Here is a 14,736-nt window from a genome sequence, read left to right on the forward strand (position 1 = left end):
AGGACTGTGACTGGGCATGCAAGCAAAGGAACCAGCAGTCTAACTAAAGAGGACCAAAAAAGGAGTCTTTCAAAGTGACTCACTACAAAGGATAAAAAAAGGAACTTGCATAGAGAGCTAAGTTCTTTGGAGCGCTCATGATCTCCTCTGTCTGCAAATGTGAGCCAGCATCACAGCATGTGGGCAGATGACTCTGGACAGCTTTCTCATGACATATCCCTGCAATCCACCCATGGCTCAGCAGTTTCTTTGGTCATTATCCCACTGAAACAAGGCACAACAGGGAACATTGAACCATGTTCCAGATGACAAGATCCAGACTGTACGCAAACTGCTCTTGTGGCATATAAATCCCAGGATCCAAGGCCACCAACAAAATAGGGGAAAGACAGACTGATTGTTTGACAAGCAAACCTTGTCTGGTTTTTGATATGGAGGACACAAATCAGATTAAACATGTTCCTGTGCTGTTTAAGACAGTTATGGAACAGTGCTAGAAATGCTGCTCAATGTCCACATAAGAACCTCCATCATGGATATATTTGACACCAGATTAGCAACATGGGGTTTTTTTCTAGGTAATTTTGCTCCTTAGTGGAGACACAGCCAAAACAGGGTTAGTCCACAGGTCTTTTACACTCCATACAGATTGTCTCATATCTCCCTCATATCTGGTGAGCATAACAACTTCTACCCTTCTGATACGGGACCTCCAGGTGGAAGTACAGCCACATACAGCCTGCAGCCTTGCAGGTATGAATGGAGGCAAAGTAGCTGTTACAATTCCAGACCTGAGTTCAGCTTGAGTCTTCACTCAAGCTTGCTCCATTTGCCTTTGCAGCAAAGATGCATGCATATGCGGGTAGCTCAAGTACATACCAAACCTATACACCTTGTGCAATGTGAATGAAATCAAACAGGCCTGTGCAAGAGCTAATATTAGCTGGTCTCAGTTACTCAATACTTTAATAATAATCCATTTATAAAGCAGTGTTTTCATTTAAACATGCAGCATAAATAAAATGTCAGCTAATGTTACTAAAAGACAAAAATGTGATTTCCATCACTTCAAAAATCTCAAGCACTTAAAAGCCATAAAATCCATGTCTAAAGACATCAGTTCTCACAAAAAACCCACATTTTCTAAAGCTATAAAAAGCACATATTTCATCACAAGAGTAATGGTATTTGGACACAATTTTAAAACTCAACACTACATACTTTCTTTGCTGTGAAACACAAGCAAACTTTCTCAAGAAGCAGCAATTATCAGCACTTTCTGAAAAATCATTGGTCAGAGGATATCACATCTCTAAAAGCAACTCGTTAAATCCACTGGTCAGAACTGGAGTTGTAAGTCAACAGTAACGGTCTTATGTCTGAAGTGTACGTTTAAGCTGCATAAAGTTAGAGGTCCTGCACTTGATCTCCCATGTTTGTTTTCTGTGACACAGTAGGGATCACACTGGCACTTTAGCAGTTATAATTGTTTGGTTTGGAATTATTAACCTACCCTAACTTTGTTCCAGTTCAAAGCTGTTCTGGAATTTGTTTCAACTTCCCGTTTTGCCCCCCAAAAGAGCAAGATATTTCCTCTTTACACCTAGCTGCCAAGATCTAAATCTGTAGTTTCTGTGTTTCCCTGGTAACAGCTGATGATGTCATAAATTTACTAAGTGGTAGAGGGAGACGTTATTCTCTGTGCAGCCATGAAAGTCTGGAATAGAACAGCTAGCTGGCTTTCTGCCCAGCTGCCAACACCATTCACCTTCCCTGCCTGCCCAGATCTGTATCTGGATCACTTTGGAGAGTTCCCCAGCAGGTCTGAATCCTCCTTGGCAATGGGAGTGCAAGGTGTAGAAATTATTTCTACCATCTCAATCTTGAGTATTTTGTGAGCTCAGTATCCTGAGAATTGTGTTCTAAGCAATGTTTGTATTTGAAATGACACTCTGAGTTTTTTGTTTGTCACCAACGTAGCTGTCAACCTGCTCAGAACTGGCAGCAAGCTCTACTTCCACATACATCACTCCTGCTAACAGAGACTGGTGAGCTCCTCTGAAGGTCCATACCCATAGCAGAGGTTAGCAACTGGTTCCTGATCAGCCTGGGTTACTCTACCCAGTGCTGTGTCATACAGAAATATGTTAGGAAAGGGAGGAACAAAGAGAGCATGTATAACACCCTGATTTCTTACCTGGAGAATGACATCCAGAAAACGTGCATATTCCCAGCAGAATCCAAACACGCACAAATGTAATACTCCACTGAAAGTTTCGCTCTATTTCACAACAGTCACCTGCAAACATTATAGCACATGCATGAGAGAAAAAAAACTTTCCCATCATTAAATACTAGGAGATAGAAAGAACAATCACAGAATTAGACGCATAAAATTTCTATAGTTCGTGTGCTGCTGTCACTTACTTTCTAGCATATACAGGCAATGGAACTGGCATTCCAGTCCCGAGGCATGGCTCACAACTACAATGAAAAGAAACAGGTCTGCATATTATTCCTCCAGATTAATTGAAAGCTATTTATTCTAATTCAGGTCATTTCCCTTTGAGGAAGAGGCCAAGGAAGAGAAAGAGTTAGGTATGTTACAGAGCTATCAGCATGATTTGAATCTTATTTATCTAAGGATTTCAAAGCAAGATCCTTCTTGACACAGTCCCTTGTCATGCTTCAACTCGATACTTTGAAGAAGATAGAAAGTAAGGGAATGCTGTACATAGAGAACTCAGGAGGCAGTTGGACAAACATATTTCCCCAGGACAGAGAGACAAAAGAGTTTTTATATTTTTCAAGATCTGTACTCCTGGTAGGCTAAAAACAAGTCTACCAGAAGCAGATGCAGAATTTCTGCAGAAGTTTCATCAGCGTTCTACAGAGATAACTTGCCTCTCTAGTTTTATGCCTGCTATATATTTCTGATATATCTAGAATGAGGAAACACCTGTACACCACATTGCAGTGCCACATGGCTCAGATACCACAAGCAAACCCAGCTCAGGTGCCTGTACATAGCTATGTGACATTTAAGTTATCCCTGTCATCCAGGGCTTTACTATAGGAGATCATTGTTTGGATAATTGCCCCTGATGTCATTTTCAGAGTCAATGCAATTCATAACACAGAACCTATTGCCCATCTCCAGACCAAGGACAGAAGTTTCACTGGTGACCCCAGCTCAGTCAGACCACAGGAGTTACAGGAAAAAGAAAGATATGTAGATGAGCAGCAAGATAAGGAGAGCTTTTCCCTTTCCATTTCATTGTTCAGATCCAGTTTTGACAACTGATGGCAGACTAGTTTCTCACAAACCCCTGTCATAGCTGACATCTCAGGAAGGATCAAAGAACTGCACTTACTGAGAAATACTGTTCTTGTCTACATTGGCTATTCCTTTAAGTTTGGTCTAAAGCTTTTTTTAAGGCTCTCCATCTGACAGCTGGTGACTCTTCTTTACTTCTTCCTTCTTCCCCTCAACTGACCAAATAATGAGTTTGCTTGGGATTCCAACAGCACCAAAAATTAATAAAGTAAAATTACTTTGAGAGATAAGACCCCTGTAATTTCCCTTTTTTTTTACATGGCTTTAGCCTAGAGCTAAGGTCTTGCATGAACCAAAAGAAAAACAAAATAAAACACACCCACCCCCACCCCCCCCCAAAACCCAAAGTCCCTAGACAAATAAGAGGAATTCAGACCACAGCAATGAACTCTACAGCACTCCCTACAAAAGATGCCTAGGAAGAATATTACTGCTAGAAAAGCAATCATCTTCACTACTGGTGCACAGTGAGGAAAAGAAAGCCCTAGGCTGAAATTGGTATCAAGCTTATTTTTATTAATTTCTGTTATTAAATCATAAAACCTTTGAAGTCATTAAGAGGCCAAACTGGAGAGCTGAGACCAATTATTCAGGAAAACATGCTATGGGAGATAAGACCTCTCCTGAATATTAGCAAGAAACATGGGGAACTGCCCAGCTTCGGTCTCACTGGCAATCTGGAAGTATTGTGGTATTTTAGCATTTTCAGCAGTAATGGCTAATGGAAACAGAATTGCTTTCTAAACAGAAAGCAATTAAGGTTTTAAGGGCCCACTAAAATGTTTTGTTAGCTTCTATACCAAACATCAGAGTACCAGGATCTTAGACCCAAGAGTCAAATAAATATATAATGATTTCATTTACTATAAGAAAGGGTGAATTGTACCTGCTAATAGAGCATTAAGAGCAATAAAGCATGAAGTGCACCACCATGTTAGGCTTAGAACTAGGTAATGGCATATTTTAACATCAAGTGTCCTTATAAGAGGTTAATGAAGTCAGGTTGTGTTTTTCGAAATAATTGTCAAGTTAATCTTTAACAGTCTGACACTGGTGAGATTGGAATGCAAGAATAAGGAGTCACATAACATTAAATAGCTGACTAAGGCATATTAGTTGCAGGATAAGATGTGTAAGCAATGCATAAAATCCACAAACACATATGTGTATTTTATGTTTTAAAAATGATACTGGCATGCCTAATGGTTTACAGGGAAGACAAGCTATTTTTCTAAGATCTCTGTAACCAGTTTATCCTTCCTACTTCCACCAAGCACAGGAGATTTTAATTATAAGACAGTTAAGAGTGTTATCCTTCAGAAGATGATGCAGAATACTTGCACGATTTTAGTATAAACTTAAACCCTGTGGCTTTTCTTGTGCAAACTACAAGATTTTCAATAATAATTGTAACTGATGTCTTATGGCTTTTTAGAAGGACAAGCCTATTTAAAAAAAAACAGGCATTAAACTGTGCTGTCTTCACCTTTATGTAACAGGTAACAGCTTGATAGATGGCGCTGAAAAAAGGGAGTCTATCTTCCTTATCAGCTGCAATATTTGCAGAATGTACAGAACACAAATGTGTTCTCCAATGGCCACAAAGCTGCCAATAGTATTTTTACCTTGGTGGCCACTTATTTTTTACTGTTCTGAATGAGAGAGATTTTAAAGCTTCATTGGTACTCAGCAAAAGGGAGAACATTCTTCTGTCCCAAATAATGGTAAGAAGTGGATGGAAGCCCACTGAAAAATATCATCCTGGAGAATTCCTGAATTGCTCTCTTGAGGTTTCTGAAGCTGAGAGATGCTTCAGATATCCTCTAAACAAAGGGATAAGTGCCAGATGTACTTAAAGTTTGAGTTTCCTCATTTTTGTGTTTTCCTTTAGTAAGCAGTGCCCCTACTTCTGCGATCCAGAACTTAACTCTTTGCTTTGCTAACAAACTGGTTTTCTTCATGCTTTGTGCCTGGTATGAAGACTGATACCAGCACAACATATCCTGCTCTCCAGAAGCTGCTGTTCCATGCAAAGAGGTCCCATTAGCAGAGCCAAATGCTGGGATATGAACGGAAATCTGTTCCTGAAGTGGTTGAAGTGACACTATTCCCATTGGCAGCCTCATATCATCACGAGGTCTTTACTCAAAAGAGACTTCGTTGTCACTCTTTTATGGGCCTGTCTCCATTTTCACTCTGTCCCATCTTTCATCTCTGTCATGTATCACAGTTCTTGACACTTCAAGATTATTCTGTCAGGCATACAGCTACCCCCTTGTCTATGGACATGCACATACATTCAGCAGCTTAAAAAGCTTCAAAGCCCTTACCTTGCAAGAAACCCCAGGTCCTGCTGCTATATAGATCAATAGCCAAGTTCATGCAGGCAGGCAGGGTGAGGCTCTCCATCCTTCAGTGATCTACAAAGAAGAAAGGACCTTTGCTGTAAATCTCATTCATACTCTCTCACTTAAAATGGCTTTAGCCAGGGGCAACTCTAAGTGCATTGTAATATTTTGACCTCAAAAAACCTCACTACTGCAATGCCAATCCATTCATGAGCTCATGCAGCAACTGAGCAAGTTCTAGCTCATGATGTAGTTACAAAGAGATGCTGACTAAAGACAGCATAATTCCTAATACAAACATTTCTTCTTTATTGTGCTCCCAGCAGTGGTATCCACATCCAGCAGAGAAGCTTTCAGAGCATTTGACAGCTGGATCTCCGAATAAGCATACTTCTTACTTCTGACCAATATTGCATTTCAGTATGATCACATTGTATAAACTCTGCTGAGATCTGAGATCAACACTGTAAACACCCCAAAACGAAACTGAGCCAGTCATGTTAAAACCCACATCATTTCCTATATATGTGCCAATGAAAGCCACACAATTGCAGGTGCCTGTGCTCCAAAGCAGTAGGTACACACTGAAGGTGTGCAAGGAGTCTAGAGTCATCAGCACCAGTGAGCAGATTCAGTTGCTCTCAGTGCTGTGTTACACAAGCTAACTTTGAAGAACATCTGATACTTATAATGAAGACATTAGTCAGGGAAATTTTTTAACAACCAAAAATCAAAATACAGTTAAATCTCACTAATTCCCATTTGTGTCTGGGAAACTTAATTTTGTTAATTAGCAGATAACAACTGACTTGCAATGGGAGCCTGTACTTTACCAAGCACTAATAAATTATTTTCATAAGGTCATATTACATCTTCCTATATCATCAGCATTCACAGCCATAAGAACATTAATAAAAGATGAGTTTGTTTATGTGTATATATATCTGTGTGTGCATGTGTATTGGTATACACAATAAAATATATACATTTCTTTAAAACTTTGTGCTCTTAGCTTAGAAAAGCTCAAGAAATCTCAAGAGTGCAAGAGGAAGAAGTTTTTGCACAGAGTAGAAGATATTAGCAGTTGTCTGCTGTAGTGTCATTCAGACTCCAGAAGACACACTTGACAAACCCAAATAGGTAAATGTCAATAAAGACATAAAATAAAACAGGGCATTGTTGCTGCTTGGGGAAAGAGTGGCTTTCACCACTAATTGTCACTAACTTCCAGCCTTAAGTCTCTGCAAGGAAGAGCCAACTCTCAACTATTTCATTTTTAAGTGTTGGTACACATTTTCCCTGGGGTTCTTGCCATTCTGTCACGTCTGCCACCGTGAATCGGGATTTACTCCATTCAAGCAAAACCAGGGAGGAGAAACTCAGGCCTTCTGTTTGTTTAACATGAAGAACACTTGCAGTCACTTTTTACCCTTTTATGATGACAAAGCAATCTTAGAATTTAACTTCATCAGCTCCTTCACCTTCTCCAAATAGTGACATTGGGCATGATTACCATAAGGAAGTTTAAACAAGAACAGCAGCAGCAATAACAACCATATTCTGAACTTGCCTCTTCTGATTGGGAAAATGTCTTGTAGCTGTCAACAGCTAAGAATATCATGTAGACTTAACACTTCTCTTAACTGGAGACCTCAAAAGGCCACATACATGACAAAATGAGTCTCACAGACACTTCTGGTAGCAAGGGGCCAAGCAGGTTGCAGGCAGAAGGCCGAGCAGGCTGCAGGCAGCAGAAGCACCAGTCCTCTCGAGTGCAACAAAATAACTCTCAGGAGCCCATAGCAATATTATGCATCAAGAATATGACTGTGCTGAATGAGATACACTCAAGATCCTAAGGCTGTTCTGAATCAGACACGGTTTTGTAGAAACAGCAATGTTATTAAGTTCTGTTTTCCATTTTATCTTAAATATTATTGATATGACTTTTGTCACAATGATCAAATATTACTGTGATAAAGCTCTAACACTGGCTAAATGAAATAAATAGATCATATATTCATTGTTGACCCTTGCATAACAACTTGCTTTATTTTTAGGTTGCTGGTACTACTGTACCAAGAGTTTATTTAAAATAAGGAATAAAACTTCTAAGCAACAGTATTCATGTAATGAGAAAAAAAAAAAAAAGGAAGAAAAATAGGAGAGCAAAAGATTGCAAAGTGATAGCTTTGATCAGATTGCCAGCAATTTGACATGAATATATTCTTAACGCTAATGTAAAAACCCCTTATCGCGCACACACCAAAACATCTTACTAGAGACATGTCTATTTTTAACAGCATCCAATGTCTGACAGAGGCAGATTTCATCCTCACCTTTCACATACAATGAGGATGAGGAGGAAAAAAAAATGAAAGGAAGAAAAAAGAAGAAAAGCAGCAGATACATTTAGTGTCCCCTTCACCAAAATAAAGTTTAGCTTATTTGTAGCTTTTGGCTTTCAGCCTTTCCTGCTAAGCTGATGGAATTCTTCAGGAAATGATGCATGAGGGGAGGTTTCCAGCCAGTTCTGTTGAGGAACTGAAGATTCCCAGGAGGGTGGTGATAGGCTGAAATGATGGGTATGATAGGAGGCACTGCAGATATAGATAGGAAGAACAAACCAGCTTCAGCTAAACACATCCAAAATGCACAATCCTGAAAGTGCATTCAGAAACTATCAGCCTGGAAAGATGCCTGCTTCAGCAGAAATGACTTGTTGGGGGCAAGCAGCCACTTCAGGACTTTTTAATCAGTATTTCCCAACTGCTGCACTGTAGGCATTCCTCCTGGCAGCATTATTCACTTGGCTGCCCATATGCCTGATCATAATGGTTGTCTCTTGGCCATATTGCTTATTACTTTTATAAGGCAGCAGCCTTCCAGCTGCATGACATATGTAGCCCACAGGCATATACTTTTAACATATGCTGCATCTTGTCCTTTACACTGTTCCTGTTAAGCTGACACAAAATGAGGAGGCTGGGACTGCTCTGTCCTCTAAGCAGTCAGTATGTCCAGGAGCAAGAACAGAAAATCTCCCAGTGTTGCAAGCCTGGCCTGAAGGATTAGGAACAGTAAGGATTAAACATTGTCACGTGTCTAACCAGGCCCTCATGCTGTGTTCTTGCCTTGACTTTTCCTTGTAAATTACCTTTCTTCTAACCTACTTTCTCCTTTCAAATAGAGAAGTGGTCCAGAGTACTCTTGTAAAACTCATTCTGAATAAATACTCAATGACACTTTAAATTAGATCACATCACTGTCGAGTCCATGAGACTACCAGAAGGCAAAGTACAGACATAAGATTTACATGAGCTATTCCTGATTTATACCCATTTAAGTGACAATTGAATCAGAGCAGCATTTTTACTGCAGACCAAGATCAAAGACTTGAGTGTTTTACCTGGCTGGCTAGAGACATTTTATCATTCCCTTGGTCACTCATAGTCAGTTTTGAATTTGCAGTTCAGCTAAGAGACTTGCATTCTGCTGGATACCAGAAATAAGCATTTGGTTATGCAAAACCTCTTTGTTACTTCTCCAATGGGTTGTGTAGAAAGCTCCTAATCCCACCATCCAGTATTTACTGCATTCTTAGCTTCAGGTTAAGCAACTATAAAGATTTCTAGTTTATAGAAATGAGAAGTGGAAGTAGTTAGATAGTCAACCCTAGCTTTTTCTCACTGATATATACAACACATATGTATGTACCCACACAACAGAATCTCCTGCATTCAAAACACAGATGACCCAATGAGTCATAATCATGTACTGAAAGATTTAAAATAGAACTATCCTTTCCTGAAACAGCAGGTCATGAAGCATTACTTTGTGTTGGACATTAAGTGGGACCTGAGCAACCTGACTTCCATGCTACAACGTGTTCCAAAAGTTTGGGCTCATGGAGTTGGTGGTTCTCCACTCCTATCTATGCATAGTCTGCACATGAAAAGAAGCAATATATGGAAGGGAAAACTAGGGATGACAGATTGCTCTAAAAAGCTTTAGAAGAAAATAAGAGTTGCTCTCCTATCTCTCCAATTGTCTTCACCACAAAGGTGTACACTGTCATTCTCCATTTCATGATAAGCTGCAGTTTTACTCCTGATAGAGCAGTGTGCACAGGCGCAGCATTACTTACGAGAGTCGGTCTTGGCAAAAGAGGAGAAAAAAAAGAGGCTTTCAATAACTGGCATTTTTTTAGCAACTTCAGAAGTGCTGGGAACAAAAGATCCAGCCTGGCTATAGAATTGTGAAACTGGAAAGCAGTTTATGAAAGTCTGCTCTCATCAGGAGCTCAGAATCTCCTCTTGAAGGGCTAAAGTCCACTAAGTGCTGGTGACAGGCAGCTCTTTTTCCAGTGGCTCTTGGCACTCTTTGCTTCCTATTTGAACCTGGGATTAATGCCAGGCTATTCCTGAAGCTTTCAGACCTGCAGAACATTTGTCAAATTTCTAAACCAGAGTACGGCCACAGTGAAGAGAAGTAGGGTAAATTTAGCCCATGCTGAGTCTCATGGCTGGACTCCTCTGTGACATCCAGTGCGCTTCATTTAAAACTAGCTCAGGAACCTCTGTACTCCACTGCAACACAGGCACACTCCCCAGGCTTCGTACCAAAGACACAATGCCTCTTTAAAAGGGATCCTTGTGCTCTTGATGAAAAATCATAAAGCAGGAATCATAGAAGTCCTTTGTGTTCCCCTTAGCCTAAGACTTTTGTGGATTAATCTTTCGTAGTAGCTGAAATGGTGAAAGGCGTCTTACAGTGGTGGTTGGAAGACTGGACGCCACATGCGCCAGGGCACTGCCAAGCCCCGGAGCAGCAGGGGGTCCCCTGGGCTGGCAGGGCAGGGCCTCACCGCCAGGGCCTGTCCTCCCACCCCAGCCAGGGACCAGGGAAGCCTGGGGGCAGCCCCAGCCATCAGACACCTCCCTGGGGATGGGGATGGGACAAGGCCAGGCCAGGATGTATCCCCATAAGCGGGGGTCAGGTTCAGGCCTGGTGCAGGGAACCAGGATCAGACACAGCCCCACAATGGCCGGGCAGGGCCTCGGGGACGGAAAGGGGCTGAGGCCAGGCCAGGATGTCAGCATGCAGATCAGGCCAGGCTGTGGCAGAGCTGGAGATCAGCTTCCCATGGCGTCGCTGGGGCAGGGACCGAAGTGGTGTCCTGAGCCATGGGGATGGTGGAGGGGAGGCCCCAGGGGAGGCTGGGCAGGGACAGTGAGGGCCCATGTTAGCGCTCCATGGCCCTGACAGTACGGAAGTAACACCATATGCTCTGGGGGCTGTCACAGAGGAAGGACCATGCAGCTGCCTGACACTAGACTGTATCCATATTTGAAAGTTTTAAAACACAATGAAGAAAAAATTATATATAACTCTGCAGCAGGAAATGAAGGCATTTAGGTTTGTTTTTTTGCATTTGGCAGGCAGAGGGCATACTCAGCCTAGACCTAAATATAGCCTTCTCTCTGCTTAGGGACTATTTATTCTTTCTGTCTCCTGACACCGGTACACACAAAATTTATTTAACATTCAGCAGATGCAGCACTCATACAAAACCATACAATCTGTTCCAGAGAAATCAGCAGTAATTTTAAGAAGCCATCAGTGTGCTGGGGGCGGAGGACCAGCCAGCAGCACCATGACAATCATCCATTTCCCAGCAAAGAATCACAATTCTTCCCCAAACACCTGAAACTGGTACTGGGAGTTGGGAAATAAGATGGTCAGGACCAGTTGAGGCAACGCTAAGGTATGACTGATCAAGAGTTTTCCACCTGACTGATTCTTCCAATAAAAAGTCACAGACTGCGCTCCCCTCCGATATCACTTTTTTTCTGTGGAAAGTCAGACCCATGGCTCTCTGCCCAGCTGCCTCTAAAGCTTTTGCAGTTTTGTTTCTGCCTCCAGGAAAATGGCCTTTTTTTGATCCCTGCATGTATAATAACCACATGGAAAAATTAGCAGCAATGAAAGTTTCAATGCAAAAGTATTATTTTCCATACACAGAGACTGCTGTCAGTGATTAAATTAGCAGCCTTAACCTCAGCTCACAGTTTCATTATATACTAAATAGTGCAGTGCATATATCCTTGCTTAATTTAATAAATATTCATCTGATAGATCTTTAACTATTAGAACTGAACTATTTCACACAGAAGATTTTGTCCATTTGCTGGCAATACTTGTTACTGAATGCAGTGAGTCAATTTAAATATATACTGTATGTGGCACACAGAAACATTATTCAACTCAGTATTTACTAATATCCCTTTTTTCTTTGCAATATCAAGTTTTTCTATAAAAAGATGCACTGTTAAAAATGAGCTGCACAATTGAGTCCCCCAGGGGTGGGGTGGACATGACAGGGTGCCTGGGGTCCCCACAGATCAGTGGGTCTCTTAGACACCTGGGTCGCTGTGGGATGGTGGGGTCCTTGGCATCCCCAGATGTCTTGGTCCTGGGACTCTCCATGGGCCAGCAATACCCCAGTTGCCAAGGTCCTCAGCCTTCCTGGACACTAGGGTCCTTGCCTGTAGGACATAGTGGTGGTGCTGGAGGTGCTGACCCAACTGTGGTTGCACTCACTGCTGTGGGATGAGCCCAGCCTCAACGTCACCTTTGCACGGCCAAGGTGGGCACAGGGTCATGATGGGGTTGGGGCACCCAGGTGATGCTGCAGCAGTGGCTAGAGCATGTCAAGAAGGAGTAGTAGGTGGGATGCAGGAAGGACTGGGACAGAGGGGAGAGAGAGGGCCATGGGAGGACAGCAGGGAGATGGGGAGGAACAGGGACCCAGGGACACATGGTGTCTATAGGATCCCTGGGTGCTTTGGTCCTTCCCAAAGCACCACAACCCTAAAAGAAGTAGTGTTCCAGGATAGGTTGATGAGTGAGTGCCCAGAGGTTTCAAGGGCCTGCCAAATATCCATGGTAATGGAAGAGGAGAAGAAAGATCAGCATGAGCACAGTTGCAGGAGAGTATACCAGGGACAGCTTGTTTCTCTAACAGAAAATTGTCTTTTATAATGCCTGGTGCCAAAGGAGGCGTCATTCCAAATTAAAACAGAGAAATCTGCCAGGCTTATCTGAAACCAGTGTCCAGGGCTCACAGCCAACACCTTCCAAAGCAAGGAACCATCATTGGTGCTTGGGGCATCTCAGAGGTGAAATGGTACCCACTTACTAAAAAAAACATATCTCAGCAAGGTACTGAAGGTGGGCTTGCCAGACCAGGTGTCTTTAAAGGCTGGAGCCAGTCTATTAAAAAGAGCCTACCAGCTGCCACAGGATGTTCCTGCCAGGCCTCACACAAGAGTCCAGAGATGGAAAAGGCACAATTGTTGTGACATGAAGTTGTATTTCTCTAGAAAAAAACCTGCAGAGAAGAGAGCCATGTAAACCTGAAGCCTTAAGTGGTAACAAGAGCTTGGGCAACTCAGAATTACACAACCTGTTTTTCAAGCTAAGCAGCAGAAGTATACCCCACAATCACTGAAGCCTGGGAGCGCATGGCTGATTTTAGCAAAGCCAGAATTTCTCACAGGGCATCAAACACCACTGAAAGAAAAGAAAAAGACTATTGCAAATCCTATGGAGATTTTGCTCTTCACAGAAGAAAAAAATGTGAGAATTAAATGCTTCATTTAATGCTTGGGAAGATAAAAAACCCAAAGCCTTAATCTCTCGCTTTTAAGAACATGAATGTGAACCTAATTCTCATGAAACACCTGTATCAATAACTTCCTCTGTATAAACCTGTGTTTCCTGCAGAGATGCATTCCCAATTCACAGCACAAAAAGAATAGGCAAGGCAAGTACTTGGATAAAAAATTAGACAAAGAAATGTGAATGCATTCTATGAAGAAAACAGGAAAACTCTTAAACTCTTAGCACATCAATATACCTGATAAAAGAATCATGGCTATTTACTCAAGCACTTGTTCAACACCTGAAAACATATATAAAGATGTGCAGGTCTAACTCTTTAAAAAACATTTTTTATTCTAAGAACATCAACTATAAGCATGGTTACAAAAGAGCACTAAGCACCGGGAAAACTGTAGTAATGTATACACTTCTGATAGTCTAGTCAGCTGCACAAACCTCTTCTCAATCAAGTCTGCAGGCACTTCTTCAAGAGCCCTAACTACCTATGTTGTCCCTCAGGTGGCTGCCTTTTGCCTGCCAAAAATTAAATTCCTGGGTATTTTTAGTCCAAATCTACTTCCCACATCAGCACTTGAATCTGGAGATGGTTTGGAAAGTGTACATGCACTTTTCTTATTCCACCCAATAGTTTTAAGATGGTCCTCTTCCAGGAAAAATGTTCTGTCCCTCTGAAAAGAACTATAAATAGGGAGAGGAAATTCAGATGCGCTGTTTCATTTTACATGCCTGTGCTCTCTGTTTCAGTAGCAGCACACACTGGGTGTGATTCAAGGTATTTGACTGGGGTCTGCTCCCAGCACAGAACTGTTATGGAAGTAGCTTTTCATGTTGCTGCTTAGCAGCAGGTCCGCTGACTGCTGATTCCTGAGCTGCATTCACTGCCAGCTGGCACTCACAAATCATGTTCAGCCAGTCCTTTGCTGTTTGTCCAGGTTCTTTCTGTCCATTTAGTAGACGAGCCTGGACTTCACATTGCTGAGTTTGGGTCTAATTGGCTACAACAGTCTGAAATGATTGCTGTCTAAATGCACAGTCTGCACCATGGCATGTGCCTTCTCATCCACTTCCCCTTCCATTTAAGACCACAACACATATCCATGGCAACTGCAGCTCCTGCTTACAAGGAAACAGAGACATTAGGAAATGTCTAGAATCTCCTTCCACAGTTTGGCATCGAAACATAAGATGTAGATCCAATGCCTCTCAGTCCCCTGGGAACCATGACCATCTCCTTCCATGGTCTCCCTCCAGAGACCCCAGGCCACTAGAGCACCATAGTTGCCCTAAATACACAGCAGCAATCAAGCACAGCACTTGGCTTGAAGCGAGCCATTTCCTCCTTGAAGGATCACTGCAATGTAGAAA

The 14,736-nt window shown here is 42.0% G+C and overlaps 1 protein-coding gene across 3 annotated transcripts in view; it reads right to left on the minus strand.

The window, feature by feature from the left end:
- The window catches only part of PLCL1 (phospholipase C like 1 (inactive)), a 256,880-nt gene that overhangs the window by 3,860 nt on the left and 238,284 nt on the right, over positions 1-14,736 (minus strand). For all 3 annotated transcript variants that reach the window (XR_011324390.1, XR_011324388.1, XR_011324389.1), the window contains exons 6-7: positions 5,668-5,757; positions 2,198-2,299 (exon numbers count right to left, since the gene is read on the minus strand). The gene's annotated coding sequence lies outside the window, so the exon portion shown is untranslated. The remainder of the gene's footprint in view (positions 1-2,197; positions 2,300-5,667; positions 5,758-14,736) is intronic.

This window comes from Haliaeetus albicilla, chromosome 4 (genome assembly GCF_947461875.1).
Source record: "Haliaeetus albicilla chromosome 4, bHalAlb1.1, whole genome shotgun sequence".
Classification (NCBI taxonomy): Eukaryota; Metazoa; Chordata; class Aves; order Accipitriformes; family Accipitridae; genus Haliaeetus; species Haliaeetus albicilla.